Here is a 16,002-nt window from a genome sequence, read left to right on the forward strand (position 1 = left end):
GAAGCTCTCGCCGGCAACAACAAGGAGATCCGGGCGCAGTACAGGGAGATCGCGCGCTGGTTCCCCAGTATCGCGATGCTCAGGAACCACGCCCGCGGCCTCGTGAAGGTGATGACGGCTGCTGAAAAGCAGCGCGCCTTCCCTGCCGGCCGCACCATCCCGGCGCCGACCATTCTGCTCTGGGCGATGCGCGAGGTGCAGCGCTCCCCCGACCCCAGGCAGCGCGCCAGATGGTGGATGTACCGCTCATCCACCACGCCACCGGCCGCCGCGGACGACGTCACCGAAGCCGTCCTCGCTGTCCCAGCCCCAATCAACAACGCCTACTGGGAGTGGCGCGATCCATGGGTCCTTGGGCCCTCTGACGACTCTGAGGGCGAGTCTTCTGACGACGAGTCCACTGACGACGAGTCCAGTGACGAGCCCTCTGACGACTCTGACGACGAGGTGGATGAGGTAGTCGTCCTCTCCGACGACGAGCCTGAACTGCAGATGCTGGCTCCCGTCCTCGACGCCGTGGAGGGGGATAGGAACCGCCCAATCCACGTGGATGCGCTGCCAGAGGTGGACGATCTCCCAGACGGCGTCGTCGTGAAGCAAGAACAAGATGGCGGTGAGGATGATGTGCTGGAGCCGGCGCCGGGCAAGAAGAAGAGGGCGGCCGTGACTGCGGTGCGCCGCTCGCACCGCCTGAAGATGCTGAAGAAGGAGGAGTGAACTGCTGCACTAATATTCAGTTTCGTCAGTCCTGAACTTTCTTAAGTGCAGTAAGTTCCTAGGTTCAGTTTCGTCAGGCACTATCTACTAGTAGTTCATCTTTATGTCAGGCACTATCTAATAGTAGTTGCTATCTATGTCAGACTATGAATGGCACTACTATCTATCTATGTCAGACTATCTATGTTAAGTTATTTGTCAGACTACCTAAGCTAATTGTTATATATGTTACTTGCTACTTCCAACTATGTCACTACTGTCAGTTATCACACATGATATAAGCAGAGTAAAACAACCTCATCATAGATAAAACATTCTTACTTACTTAACTTAGCATGAGTACTTAGCATAGTAGGTCTTAACATAATAGTCATTACATCATAGATAAAACCAAGTAGTTCTTAAACCATAGCAATACCTCCCTCCCTCATACCATTCAGAAAGCACATGAAACTTTCCCAAAATATACACCTAACATGCATGACATTCCAAGGCCAGCTATATATATAGGCCTACTAATTACTTAACCCACAAACCAACCACTTCACTCATTCATAATTGCCTTGATCCTCTCCAGCTTAGCTTTGCTGTCATGCCCAGCATTGAGCAGATCAGCAATAAGATACTCTAACTTCTTCTTCTCTTGCTTAAGTAGGTCCATGTCCCCCTCCACTTCCTTCATGGCCTTCCTCATGTTCTGAATGATCTCTGCTTGGCTTTGAAGAATGCACCTTTGCTCCTTGGCAAGCTTCAGCTTTTCCATACTTAACTCAATCTTTGCCTGATCCTCAAGTTGTTTCTTCTTCTCAGCTAGTTCATTGATTGCCTGACTGGTATAGTCCATGTCATGAGACATCTTGCCATCTTGGTAGTCAAATAGGTTGGATACATCTTCCACCAACTGGCTGTAGTTGTTTGACAGGAAATCAATTTCCTTCTGTAGCTTGGCCACCTCTTTCTCATGGGCTTGTTTGTCATTCACCCTGCCCAAGTTCTGCTCATGATACATGTCCCAAATCCTGGTTAGGCACCTTTGTAGAATCTCTGGCCAAGGACCATCCACCCACTCCACAACCCCATAGTTCACACCTTCATCCTACAGAAGCAATTATTTATAATTAAGCACAAAGCACTTAGTAACAAACTTAGTACAGAAACCAAAAGTCATAAAGTCATTTCATTTAACTAAAACCCTTTGTTTACATCAATATGCACCTGACTTAGCATCAGATAAATTCAGTTAACAGCTACATTTAGCAACAGAGATAAATTCAGTTAACAACTACATTTAGCAGTAGATATAAATTCATTTAACTCTGTTCTTTTTCAGTTAACACCTACTCTGTTCTTTTTCAGTTAACACCTACTCTGTTCTTTTTCAGTTAACAACTATATTCTCAGGTTCATAATACACTAAAGATATCTGCTTGTAGGTGTTATCAGGTTCAGTCATGTATTGAATTCAGTTAACTAAAGATCTACTTTCATATATAGCTTCCACATGCTGCAGCACACATCTCTGCACCACATGCTGCACCACACATCTCACATCTCCAGCAGCAAAACACATCACACATCTCCACCAGCAAAACAAGTTAGCGTTCAAGATTTAATACCTGCTGCATAGGACAACCCAGGATACGCCTGCCAGTCAAAGAACCTTCAAAAGCCACCATCTTCTTCGGCCTCTGATGATGCATCATGCACGTCGGCTCAGATTCAGTGTAAGAACCACAGAAAGATGGTTCCACCACAGTGTCAGGGGTTTCCTGCAAAAGAAACTTCGAATCAAACCAAAAGCAAATTGGAATCTCCAATTTGGATGAACTAACCCTAACCCTAACTCTGTTCCACCATTATGCACTTACAAATAGCTGCTGATCCAATGAAACCATGTTGATGTCCTCGTCCGAGCTGTCCTCGTCATACCAGGATGGCATCCTCACCTTCGACCGGCAGCAATGGCCGCGGCGGCGACGGCGATAGGCTGACCTAGGTCAGAGGACCAGGGAGAGGGAGAGGGAGAGGATGGAGTGAGGACGAGTGAGAGCGAGCGAGGAGGAGGAGAATGAGCGGCTGAGCTCGCTCTCACTTATTGGCCCACCGACAGGCGCCGTTCCGACAGCGGACGGGCCGTTAACGGCCGTCAACGCGCGGCGGCCGTCCGTTCGCCAGCGTGGCGACTGATTCGCGGGCCCAACCGGTCAGAAACGGGGTTAGCGCGGGCGAAGCGAGTGATTTCCCGAGTTGGTAGTTTTTTGCCACGGTTTAGTCCAAATTTGGTAGTTTTTCGCACAAAAACGTAGAGTGGTAGTTTTCTGTCACGTTTCCGGCAAATGTGGTAGTTTTTGGTTAAATACTCCACTTTATTACTTGCCTGTGCAAAATCAGGCGCGTCCTACATCGATTGGTCCCGGACGGAATCCTATATGGGATGACCGACATGACACCAAGCATATTCCATGACACCAAAAATACACAGTACTACGAGGCACGACCAGAATGCAGACGCTCCGGGCAGCCGGCGATCGGGCGCGCCGTAGCCATGCCCCATGCGCGGACTGGAGCCGTAGCAGAGGCGGCCCTGGATCGTGCATCTGTGACCACGATGCACGCACCGGCCGGCCTCAGCTGGCAGTCTCCGGCTGCCCAACCGCCGTCGGCAAGGGCCAGAGACTGCGCTGCGCGACAGTAGCAGGATGGAGGCAACGTGCGTGTGCCTTTCTTTCTCACACCGCAGAGAGAGCCCGGCTCGCATGAACGGCTAAGGGGACGCCGTGTGCGGCTGTCTCGGCCCTCGCGCCGCGGCGAATCGGCGATCGACCTCACGGAGGGGATGGGGTCGGGGTCGTGGAGAGCGATGCGACGATCCACACAAGACAAAGTAGCGCCACCTGTGCGCGCATGTATATCAGCACGTGCTTGCCTTGGCATCGTTGTATGGCTTCACCACGAAGAAGGGAGGAACGAATAACCAAAAAGGGACGCTCTCTTGGCGTCATGCATTACTAACCAAAATGAGCACTTGCCTGTTGCTGCCCTCCCCGCCAGTCGCCGGTCGCCGTCATCACTGCCGGCTACCAGTCGCCGTGTTGCTGCCAGTCGTCGTCGTCATGGTGGCAGCAAAAAATATAGCTGGATCCACAAAAACAGAACATGGTGGAAGCAAAAATTGGAGCTGTTTTCAGTTAAAAAAAGATGGTGGTAGCAGAACAAATTGCTAGATTCAGCTGGGCAGGAGGTGGCGGCAGCGAGGGCGGGGGGCGCGCGGTGACGCGGGGCAAGAGGTCAAGATGGGATCGAGGGGCATGGTGGTGCGGCTGGCTAGCCTAATGTTTTTTCTTTTCTCTCATCGATACTGGTTCAGGCTGACTTACAATGAGGACTGCAGGTTGAATATAAAAAATATAGGGACCTTTTTGTAAAACATCATGACGGTGAACCCGTGCTTTATTATTAGGGAGAGATTAGGGAGAGACTAGCACAAGGGCCCGTGCGTTGCTACGGGCACTAGTAGAAAAAAGGGCTTTGGTCCAGGCTTGGCTAGCCCATTAGTCTCGGTTCAGTCACGAATCGGGACCCATGAGGCATAGGTCCCGGTTCGTGAGCCCAGGGGCCCGACCGGGCCTCATGGGGCATTGGTCCTGGTTCCAGACACGAATCGGGACCAATGGGCCTCGCTCCTGGCCCACAACCGTTGGTCCCGATTTGTGGCTGGAACCGGGACCAAAGGGGGGCCTTTAGTACTGGTTCCAGCCACGAACCGGGACCAATGAGGTGCCTATATATACCACCTCGCCAGCTAGCAGAGCAATCCACACTGCTCTATTTTTATGGCAGGCGAGGGGAGAGCTTTGTGGTGCTCTAGCTCACCTCCTATGCACATGAGGTGTTCGATGAAATGCCCGAGCCACACTTAAGCTTTCACCTCTCGAAGCTCCTTGTCCAAGCTCCATTTTCCTCGAGATTTTTCTAAGTTTGGCGGTCCGTCCTGTCCCGTCCCCGTCCTCACCGCCGTCGAATGCCCGCGCCGATCTCGTCGCCGGCACCACCGTGGTGAGCCTCTTGATCTTATCTTCTTTCTAAAAGAAAAAAGTTCTTACGTGTATGATTTAGATAGATACTTGTGTAATTTTCTTAATTTTATTATTGTTTATTATTATATAGTGCGATGGTTTTGGTATCCGCCTCCATCGGCCCTTGTCCTGTCTATGATTCGGATGTGGTATATATATTATCTTTCACAACTATTTGGTTTATTTATTGTTTATGACAATTATGCCGACCAACGTGACATAGATTTTATTTATCTAGGATGTATGTGAACCGGAAATTCCAACCGACCCTATTGTCGAGAGGTTAAATTTAGTTGAAGAAGAAAACAATTACTTGAAGGAAAAATTAAAAAAAAATTGAGGAGAAGATGATATTGGAGTTGCATGTTGCGGATGTCGTCGATAATCACAAAAACAAGATGGATGCAATGCGCTTGAAGATTAGTAAGATTAGAAAATATGCCATTCATACCGAGGCTTGGTATCATTATGCAGTTGGATCAATTGTTATGTTGGTTGCGATTATGTTCGCATTTGTTGTTCCATTGAAATGTTTTACATAGTTTCAATGTATGGTTTAATTAGATGCTCTAGGGAACTATGTATGTACTTTGATTTTAATGTGATGATGAACTTCTATTAATTTGGTCACTTATCTATTCATGATGTTCTGTAATGGTTTTTGACACACTTAATTATATATAATGCACGTAGATGAACCGGCAATGGATGTGCGGTGACAGACACACCTCCGAGTACATTAAGGGCGTGCATAATTTTCTCGAAGTGGCTGAGGCAAACAAGCATAATGGTTTTACGTGTTGTCAATGCCCTATATGTGGGAATATGAAGTCTTACTCTGACCGGAAAATCCTTCATAGCCACCTGCTTTATAACGGTTTCATGCCACACTATAATGTTTGGACCAAGCACGGAGAAATAGGGGTTATGATGGAAGACATCGAAGAAGAAGAGGATGATGACAACTATGTGCCCCCTGAATACGATGATGCTGCAACGGGAGAAGCTGAAGATCAAGAGGAACCAGACGATGTGCCCGATGATGATCTTCGTCGGGTCCTTGTTGATGCAAAGAGACAGTGTGAAAGTGAAAAGGAGAAGCTGAAGTTTGATCACATGTTAGAGGATCACAAAAAAGGGTTGTACCCCAATTGTGAAGATGGCAACACAAAGCTCAGTACCGTACTGGAATTGCTGCAATGGAAGGCAGAGAATGGTGTGCCTAACAAAGGATTTGAGAAGCTACTGAAAATATTGAAGAAGAAGCTTCCAAAGGATAACAGATTGCCCGACAGTATGTACGCAACAAAGAAGGTTGTATGCCCTCTAGGATTGGAGGTGCAGAAGATACATGCACGCCCTAATGATTGCATCCTCTATCGCGGTGCGTACGAGGATTTGAACGCATGCCTGGTATGTGGTGCATTGCGGTATAAGATCAGACGAGATGACCCTGGTGATGTTAACGGCGAGCGCCCCAGGAAGAGGGTTCCTGCCAAGGTGATGTGGTATGCTCCTATAATACCATGATTGAAACGTCTGTTCAGAAACAAAGAGCATGCCAAGTTGATGCGATGGCACAGAGAGGACCGTAAGAAAGACGGGAAGTTGAGAGCACCCGCTGACGGGTCACAGTGGAGAAAAATCGAGAGAAAGTACTGAGAGGAGTTTGCAGGTGACGTAAGGAACATATGGTTTGGTTTAAGCACGGATGACATTAATCCTTTTAGGGAGCAGAGCAGCAATCACAGTACCTGGCCCATGACTCTATGTATCTATAACCTTCCTCCTTGGCTGTGCATGAAGCGGAAGTTCATTATGATGCCAGTTCTCATCCAAGGCCCTAAGCAACCTGGCAACGACATTGATGTGTACCTAAACCCATTAGTTGAAGAACTTTTACAGCCGTGGATTGGAAACGGTGTACGTGTGTGAGATGAGCACAAAAAGGAGGAATCTGACCTACATGCGTTGCTGTTTGTAACCATCAATTATTGGCCTGCTCTCAGTAACCTTTCAGGACAGACAAACAAGGGATACCACGCATGCACACACTGTTTAGATGACACTGAAAGTATATACCTGGACAAATGCATGAATAATGTGTACCTGGGGCATCATTGATTTCTTCTGACCAACCATCAATGTCGAAAGAAAGACAAGCATTTCAAAGGCGAGGCAGGTCACCGGAAGAAGCCTGCCATGCCTACCGGTGATCACGTACTTGCTATGGTCAATGATTTACAAGAAATATGTCTGTAACCGCGCTAGGCCAGAAGGAACACTGGTAGAAAAAGGGCCTATAGTCTCGGTTCGTAAGGGCCTTTAGTCCCGGTTCCTGAACCGGGACTAAAGGGTCGGTACTAATGCCCCGACCCTTTAGTCCCGGTTCAATCCAGAACCGGGACTGATGGGCCTCCACGTAGGCAGTGCGCAGAGCCCAGTCAGTAGACCCTTTGGTCCCGGTTGGTGGCGCCAACCGGGACTAATATGCATCCACGCGTCAGCATTTCTGTGGCTGGGGTTTTTGTTTTTTTTGAAGGGGGGGGGGGTTGGGGGTTTTGGGGGGTTAATTTAGGTGTTTCATATATTGTGTTAGCTATCTATAATTAATAGAGAGAAGTGTCCTCTCTTATGTCCGTGCTTGGTCGACGCTACGTACTATACATACGTATAGAGAGGACTAGACACGCTGGCTAGCTAGTAAGCAAACGAAGGAAACAGAAGATCGTCATGAACATATATGCATACAGAGAGAAGTGATATCGACCATCTCTCCTTCTCCGAGAGATTGGTCGAACAACAAGTTCTCGTATATCTATCTGACACTACCGGCTACATATATACAATAATTATCTCTTACAAATATAATCATACGGACTCAGGGTCCACATAGAATTCTCCGTCTTCAGGGATCACGTGGTCAAGAAAGAATGCCGCCAATTCCTCTTGAATTGCTCGCATGCGAGCTGGTGCTAGGAGTTCATCCCGCTTCCGAAACATCTAATTTGAAGAAGGGGGTCAATACATACATATATATATATATATATAAATGAATGAAACTCAACACAAATGATGGTAATAAAATAAAATTGTGAATGTTGTTATTTACGTACTTCATATTGTTTGTTAGAGTACCCGCCCCGCTCACAGGTCGTGTGGTGGATGGACTCGCAGATGTAGTATCCACAGAAATCATTCACTTGTTCCTGCCACAACCACTTTACAAGAAATAGAGGTCAATCAAACTGATAAGCAAGAATGCTAAATGGTATTGATGAAACTAGCGCTTGAATCACTAGGAGATGCGCGGAACATGCTACTATAGTACTTACTTTCGGGTGTCTAAATTCCAGCTCCTTCGGCAGTCCCGTAACTGTTTTGGTGAATTTTCTCCAAACCCTGCCGGACAAAGAAAACAATTACTTGATATCAGTAAATGAACAAAGTTGCTGATATGGTGGATAATGATCGATTTAACTTACTTCTGGAGTATTTGAGTCATGTCTGCATAGTCCTGGGGATCTTTTCGTTTTGAGTCTAAGACGGTTACTAGTCCCTGCTCAAGCTTAATCTCTAGGAGAATATGGTGGAACTGCACACACATGCATAACTCATGAATTACATTACTATAACCTTGACTAATATATAAGGGAAACCGAATATGCACAAGACAGTAACACTCACCTGAAGTTGTAAGGAAAGAGTATTATATCTTTGTTTTGATTTATTACGAACGATCGTAGCAAGTTGGCCTCGGTAGCTGCGGCATGAAGTTTAACCTGAGTTGCATCTATGAGATATGTGTTAATGAACCCAATATCACCGACTTGTCTTTTCTTCAATTCAGCGATCTTCAATCTGCATAATATAGTGAGGATGATTATAAATACATGCAATGAAAGAGCTAAGCTATATAGAGAAACTTAATGACAGAAGTAGTACTACTTACAGACAGTAGCAGGCGACCGTTGTTTTATCGAGGGCCAATTGATTGAAAAACTGATAGAACTCCTCAAATGGAACAGGCAACAGATCAATTCCAACGAGGTCATGCTCCTTTTTAACTTTCACATACAAAGTACTCCTCCCCCCAGAGTCTCTGCAGATTTTCAAGTACCAATCATGCAATCTTCGCATCATCGTTGATAGAGATCTTTCATCTTTGACGAGAGGCTTCCCGTACTCATATCTTTGTATCTGGATGTCCATGGGTTCATAATGTACTTCGTCGGGCAGGTAATCTGCAAGACTGCTATAACCGGGCACCATCCTCGGATCATTAGCGACGTTGTGGCTAGGCACCTTGAGCGGGGGGTACGATTGCTTCGCTTGTTCGCCGAGCTGGGCAATTTGTTTCCCAGCTCGTCGTTCTTTCAGCCTTTGATCACTGACAGTACTTCCCGACCACTCCGCTTCGGCAAATTCCTTTCCAATAATGCGGTCATAGTTTCCTTTCGGCAGATCAGACTTCGGTGGTTTTGTCAGGGCAGCCAGAGTGCGCTTCACTTTCACCCGATCTACCTTCTCCTCCGGAGGTGGATGTTTCTTTTCTTTCACCCCTTCAAAGAAGTTCCTCACTTCTTCTCGCGCGATCTCGGCATTCTCCTCCAGGGTCCTCTCATATGGTAACTTCTCTAGAGTCTTCAGAGAAGGACCGAATCTGTATGTCCTCCTGCCTCTGGTTGTACTGCTAGACGCCGACCGAGCAGACGTAGTGGTTGTCTTCTTTACTTGCTTAAGAGGCGGAGGAGAAGGACTACGACGCGCCGGAGCAGCTGGAGCAGCGGCAGGTCTCTTCCGCCCTTGCTGACGAGGCAGAGAAGGAGGCGGAGTGCCGTCACTCGCCGGAGGAGGAGGCGGTGGAGGCGGAGTGCCCTGACTTGCCGGAGGAGGAGGAGGAGGCGGAGGCGTCTAGTTCGGAAGGTTGATGAGCTCCTTCCGCCATAGGCATGGAGACTTCAGAGCAGACCCCAGCCAAGTCTCCCCTTCACCGATAGGGTGGTCAAGCTGGAGGTCCTCAAATCCCTCCGTTATCTCATCCACCATCACCCTAGCATATCCTTCTGGAATCGGCCGGCAGTGAAAAGTTGCGCCGGGTTCAGTAGGATAAACAGAGCCAACAGCCGCCTTGACCTTCAAATTCATCCATTGCGTCATAAGGTGGCAATTTTGAGACTCCGTTATAGCATCCACGGGATAGCTGGCAGGAGCCGTCAAGGCATGCTCCGGCTGAAGCAGCTCGGTGGAAGCCACGCTGCTTCTGCGCTGAGATGGCGGGGTAGCTTCGGGGGAGGCTTCGACAGTACGTTTGCTGCGATTTGCTTCTCGTTCCTCTATCGCGTCTACCGTTACTTGCAGCGCCTGCATTTGGGTCTGCTGCACTTTTTTCCTCCTCTCATGGGATTTGTAACCGCCTGCGTCCGGAAACCCAACCTTCCACGGAATGGAGCCTGGCGTGCCTCGTGTCCGTCCAGGGTGCTCAGGATTCCCGAGGGCCATTGTGAGCTCGTCGTTCTCTCTGTCTGCAAAGAACGTCCCTTCCTGCGCTGCTTCAATATACTGCTTAAGCTTACTGACTGGTATGTCCATTTGATCATTCGTCCAAATGCACTTCCCTGTTACAGGGTCCAAGGTTCCGCCAGCCCCGAAGAACCAAGTCCGGCAACGGTCTGGCTAGTTAATTGTCTCTGGTTCGATCCCTTTATGAACCAGATCATTCTCAGTCTTGGACCACTTAGGCCGGGCTACGAGGTAGCCACCTGACCCCGTGCGATGGTGAAGCTTCTTCTTCGCAGCATTTTGCTTGTTTGTCGCCGACATCTTCTGACTCTTTTCCGATGTCTTGTGGGCCACAAATGCGGGCCAGTGATCTCTGATCTTCTCATATCTGCCCTTGAATTCTGGTATCTCATTATTTTCGACAAACTTATTCAGCTCTTTCTTCCACCTCCTGAATAGTTCTGCCATCCTCTTCAGAGCAAAAGACTTGATTAATTTCTCTTTAACTGGGTTCTCTGAATTATGCTCAGGCGGTAGGGTGAAATTTGACTTCAGCTCAGTCCAAAGATCATTTTTCTGCATATCATTGACATAAGACACCTCAGGGTCTTCTGTAGCCGGCTTAAACCATTGCTGGATGCTTATCGGGATCTTGTCCCTAACCAGAACCCCGCACTGAGCAACAAATGCGCTCTTTGTCCGGAGGGGTTCAATAGGTTGGCCGTCGGGCGCGATTGCTATGATCTCAAACTTTTCATCCGAGCTCAACTTTTTCTTCGGGCCTCGTCTCTTTACCGAAGTTGTGCTCGATCCGGAGGGCTAGAAAAAAGAACAAAGACTTAATTAATATGTGTACATACCAAAACAATGAATGCATCAATCAGCTAGTCAGCATAGGCTTAACTAATATATATACCTGGCCAGACTCGGTTCGGTCACCGGAGCCATCATCACGGTCCCCTTCTTGCACCGGCATTGGGTCACCGGAGCCGTCCTCATGTTCTTCTTCTTGCACCGGCATTAGGTCACCGTAGCCAGCTTTTTCACCCTCTCCTTCCAGACCATCGGTTTCGTTGAGAAACAACGAGATGGCATCACTTCCTTCTGCGATTATGTCCCTCAATAACGCTTCTTTTGTTGCTTCGTCTAGGGCGGTGTCCATAGTTTCTACAAATATTTACAACATGGCAATTATTATTCAAACATGACAGATGGATATATTAGTGCCAAACGTAGAACTAGCTACCTAATCATAGTAAGTTATCGGGAGGGGCTATATATCGACAACGACGACACTACATCTATGTCCCTCAACGACCCTCGTTCCCGATAAAAAAAAGAGGAAGAAGAAGAAAAAAAAGAGGAGAAGAAAGAATAGAGGAGAAGAACCCTCGAACCCTCGACGACCCTGGAACCCTCGACCCCTAGACGACCCTCTTCTTCCTCTCATGTTCGAGAGGATCGCCGAGGGGTCGGGAGGTTGCCTAGTGTCAAAGGATTCAACAAAACCATGTTTTCATCATTAGGCGAAAGTAACATGTGCATGATGGTACGAAGCTCTTCAAAGTTGTTCTGGAACGGAGTCCCAGATAGGATAATTCGCTTTTTGGTACAAAGTTCAGAAAGAGCCTTCCGAATATCGCTATTTGGAAGGCCTTTGCTGAATTCGTACCAAAAGGCGGATTATTCTATCCGGGACTCCATTCCAGAACAACTTTGCAGAACTTCGTACCAACATGCCCTGGTTACTTCCGGCTAATGATGAAGGCATGGATTTCTTCAATACTTTGACACTAGGAAACCTCTCTCGACCCCTCGGCGATCCTCGACCCCTCGAACCCTCGACGACCCTGGAACCCTCGACCCCTAGACGACCCTCTTCTTCCTCTCATGTTCGAGAGGATCGCCGAGGGGTCGGGAGGTTGCCTAGTGTCAAAGGATTCAACAAAACCATGTCTTCATCATTAGGCAAAAGTAACATGTGCATGATGGTACGAAGCTCTTCAAAGTTGTTCTGGAACGGAGTCCCAGATAGGATAATTCACTTTTTGGTACAAAGTTCAGCAAGATCCTTCCGAATATCGCTATTTGGAAGGCCTTTGCTGAATTCGTACCAAAAGGCGGATTATTCTATCTGGGACTCCATTCCAGAACAACTTTGTAGAGCTTCGTACCAACATGCCCTGGTTACTTCCGACTAATGATGAAGGCATGGATTTCTTCAATACTTTGACACTAGGAAACCTCTCTTGACCCCTCGGCGATCCTCGACCCCTTGAACCCTCGACGACCCTAGAACCCTCGACCCCTAGACGACCCTGCTGGAACCCTCGACCCTCGAACCTATCGAACCCTCGACCCTGAAACCCTCGACCCTTGACCCCTTAACGACCCTCGACCCTCTACCCTAGTTTCCGACCCTCGACCCCTCGAAGAGGAGAAATAAATAATAAGAAGAAAAAAGAATAAAAAGAAGAGGAGAAGGAAGAAAGGAATAGTGGAGAAGAAGAGAAAATAGAATAAAAAAAGAAAAAAAAGAGGAGAAGAAGAAAGGAATAGAGGAGAAGAAGAAAAAATAGAACCTAGAAAGGAATAGAGGAGAAGAAGAAAAAATAGAACCGTTCTATTTTTTCTTCTTCTCCTCTATTCCTTTCTTCTTCTCCTCTTCCTTTTCTTCCTCTCCTCGTCTTCTCCTTCTTTTTCTCCTTCTTTCTCTACTTATTTTCCTTTTCCTTATTTTACTTTTTCCTCTCCACTAACATAAAATGCACTAACTTAAAATGCAACAAACATAAAATGCACTAAAGAGGCTCAACTAACCTAAAATCAGTGATAAAATGCACTAACCTAAAATCAATATCTACTAACAACTTAAAAAAAATTAATACATATATGAAAAAATGCATATATGAAAAAAAATATAGAAGTACGTATGTAGTATGTTCCAGGGTCGGAGCAGGGACAAGCTGCCTGCCTGCCTTATTTGTGGCGCGACGCCGACACCACCAACTCATCACTCCGCGGCTTCCCACCGTGACTGACCTAATGAATGCATGATTGGCCGGCTATGCGTCTTGGTAGGCAAGGAAGGAAACCATGTGTCGAACTGTGAGCCCCTGTAAACAGGGCTCATATTAGTGGCATCCGTCCAAAAAGACTAGTAGAGCTTCTCTGAATTAAAGGATTTCTGATACTCCTAATCTATACCAATATAAAAAGATTCAAAGCGGCAGATCCAACAAATCCCGGCCATCAAATCAGATCGATCCAACGACTTAGGCTGCTCCAATGATGAGCGCTCAACACGTTTAATGTGCAGTTAATACCATACCAAATATTAATACAATGCTAATTACGTAATTAATACATAAATAAATCCTACCTACTATTTTCGTATAATTAATATACCTAATATCAACGTGCATTGCACGTACACAATTACTAGTTCTTTTGGAGGATTCAATACTATTAGGAAATCATGGCTCATTAAGGGAAGGAAACATGATGTACATAAATAGGATTAAGGCCACACATACAAAATGGAGTCCTCAACTTCCACCCACACAAACCAATCTGTGGTTAGATAGTTAGGTGGATAGTTATATTTCCAGCCCGCCCGGGTTCAAATCCTAATGCTTACATTTATTTCTGAATTTATTTTAGGATCTTTGACGATGGGTGTTCAGTGGGAGGAGACATTCCCGTTGACTACGAGACGCCTTTGGTGACTTCGTTAATCTCAAGATGATATGTCGGTTTAGTCTCTCGAATATGGTCATAGGGGTAGGGCGTGCGTGTGTGTTCATAGGAATGAGTGGGTATATATGAGTGTCTGCGTATGTACTGTATTAGAAAAAAAAAACTCCCACTCCTAAGCTATTAAGAACAACGTGCCTTCTTTCCTTCAAAAGGAAACAAATTTTTATATACAAATAAAAAGTCATGCCCCAAGTTTAAAAACTGTCCACTTCGCACGGTCTCAGGAAAACAAAATCCGCATCCGCATGAATCCACAACAGTAAAATTAATTTAGCCATTAAATTTAAAATTTTATAGTCAAATCTATTAGAAATCATTCTTTCTTAAGGGAAGGAAACACGATATGCATAAGGGAAACGTTACAGAACGGCGCGCCGGCCGAACGATTCGGCCGGTCGCATCCGCGCGTGCGTGCACTACCCACCCATATCCAACCACCTGGAAGGGTGGACCCACGAAGACTAGTCTCCCCCTTCTTCTTCCCTGCATCGTTCTTATCCTATTCCCTTTTTTCCTGTGATCTGTTTCCGAGCGAGCTCCTGCCTGCGCGGCCGACGAGGCACCCTCTATTCTTCTCCCCCGCATCCTCCTCCACGCCATGGTCGTGCACCACCTTCCCCTCATCGTCATGGCGCGCTCCTAGACCCCCCAACTGCCCGGCCATGCTACTACGCCACTAGCACGTGCTACAACCAGCGACCGGCCATGCTACAACTGGCGATGTCGCCACCGACGACAGTGAGGTTTGTGGCGGCGACGGCGGTGCGCAAGTTTTGCTACAACCGGCAACAGAAAAGCTGCCACCGGCGACGAGATATGTTGCAACGGCGTCGACGAAGTCTGTGGCCGCGACGGCGATGCGCAATTTTTGCTACAACCGGCAACGAAAAAGCTACCACCAACGACGATATATGTTGCAACGGCAGCGGGGAAAACTACCACCGACGGGGTGCACCTGATACGGGGATGGGAGGGAGAAGGGACATCATCAGAGCAGCGAGCTACAACCGGCATAAAAAATTGCTACAACCGGCTTCCCATTCGGCTACAATCGGCGTCGTGTTTTGCTACATGCGATCCTGAAGGTGCATCCCACAGAAGAAAAAAGCTACAACCGGCAAACGAAAGAGCTACAACTCGCAGACCATTTTGCTGCAACCGTCTTTTGATTTTGCTACTATCGGTGAGGGATTTTGCTACATCCATCATGGCGGAGTCGCGACCAGCGACAGTGGGGACGACGAATTTTTGCTGCAACTATCGTTCTTTTTTGCTACGACCAGCGTTTTTTTCTGCTACATCCATGAACGACGTTGAATCTTGGCTGTTGCTGAACGCAATCCCAGGCAGCGAGCTTCGACGGCGAGGGGGGCGGCGATGGCGCATCAGAGTGCTGCAACCATGGAGCTCGCCCTGAGCTGCTGCCGTCGCCACCGGAGCTGCCTCCGTGGGTGGACGCGACTACAAGCGTGGAGCCGGACAGAAGTGTAGGCGGCGACCGGTGACGAGGACGGCAACCGGTGGCGCGGCGAGGGCGGCGACCAGCGGTGAGGGAAGACGAAGAGGCGAGGCGGTCGATGCGTGCGGGGGCGGCGCTCCTTTTCCTCTCGTTTCTCCCGTGCAGAGGTTAACGATGAGGAGGACAGGACAGATCTGACTTTTTTTTTTGACTCTGGAGACAAATCTAACGGCTGTATGTGCATATCAAACGGCTGCGGGCAGACCGGCCGAAAAATTCGGCCGGCGCACCGGTGCCCAGTAGTAGCCTATTTAGGATTAGGGCCACGCATACAAAAAGGAGTCCCCAACTCCCACGCCCAAGCTATGAAAAAAAAACATGTCTTCTTTCCTTGGGAAACAAAGGCGTACAAATAAAAATTAATTCATGCCCCGCACTAAAAAGTGCCAACCTCTCACAGTCTCAGCTCAAGCTCAGGAAACAAAATCC

The sequence above is a fragment of the Triticum dicoccoides genome, chromosome 4A (genome assembly GCF_002162155.2).
Source record: "Triticum dicoccoides isolate Atlit2015 ecotype Zavitan chromosome 4A, WEW_v2.0, whole genome shotgun sequence".
Classification (NCBI taxonomy): domain Eukaryota; kingdom Viridiplantae; phylum Streptophyta; class Magnoliopsida; order Poales; family Poaceae; genus Triticum; species Triticum dicoccoides.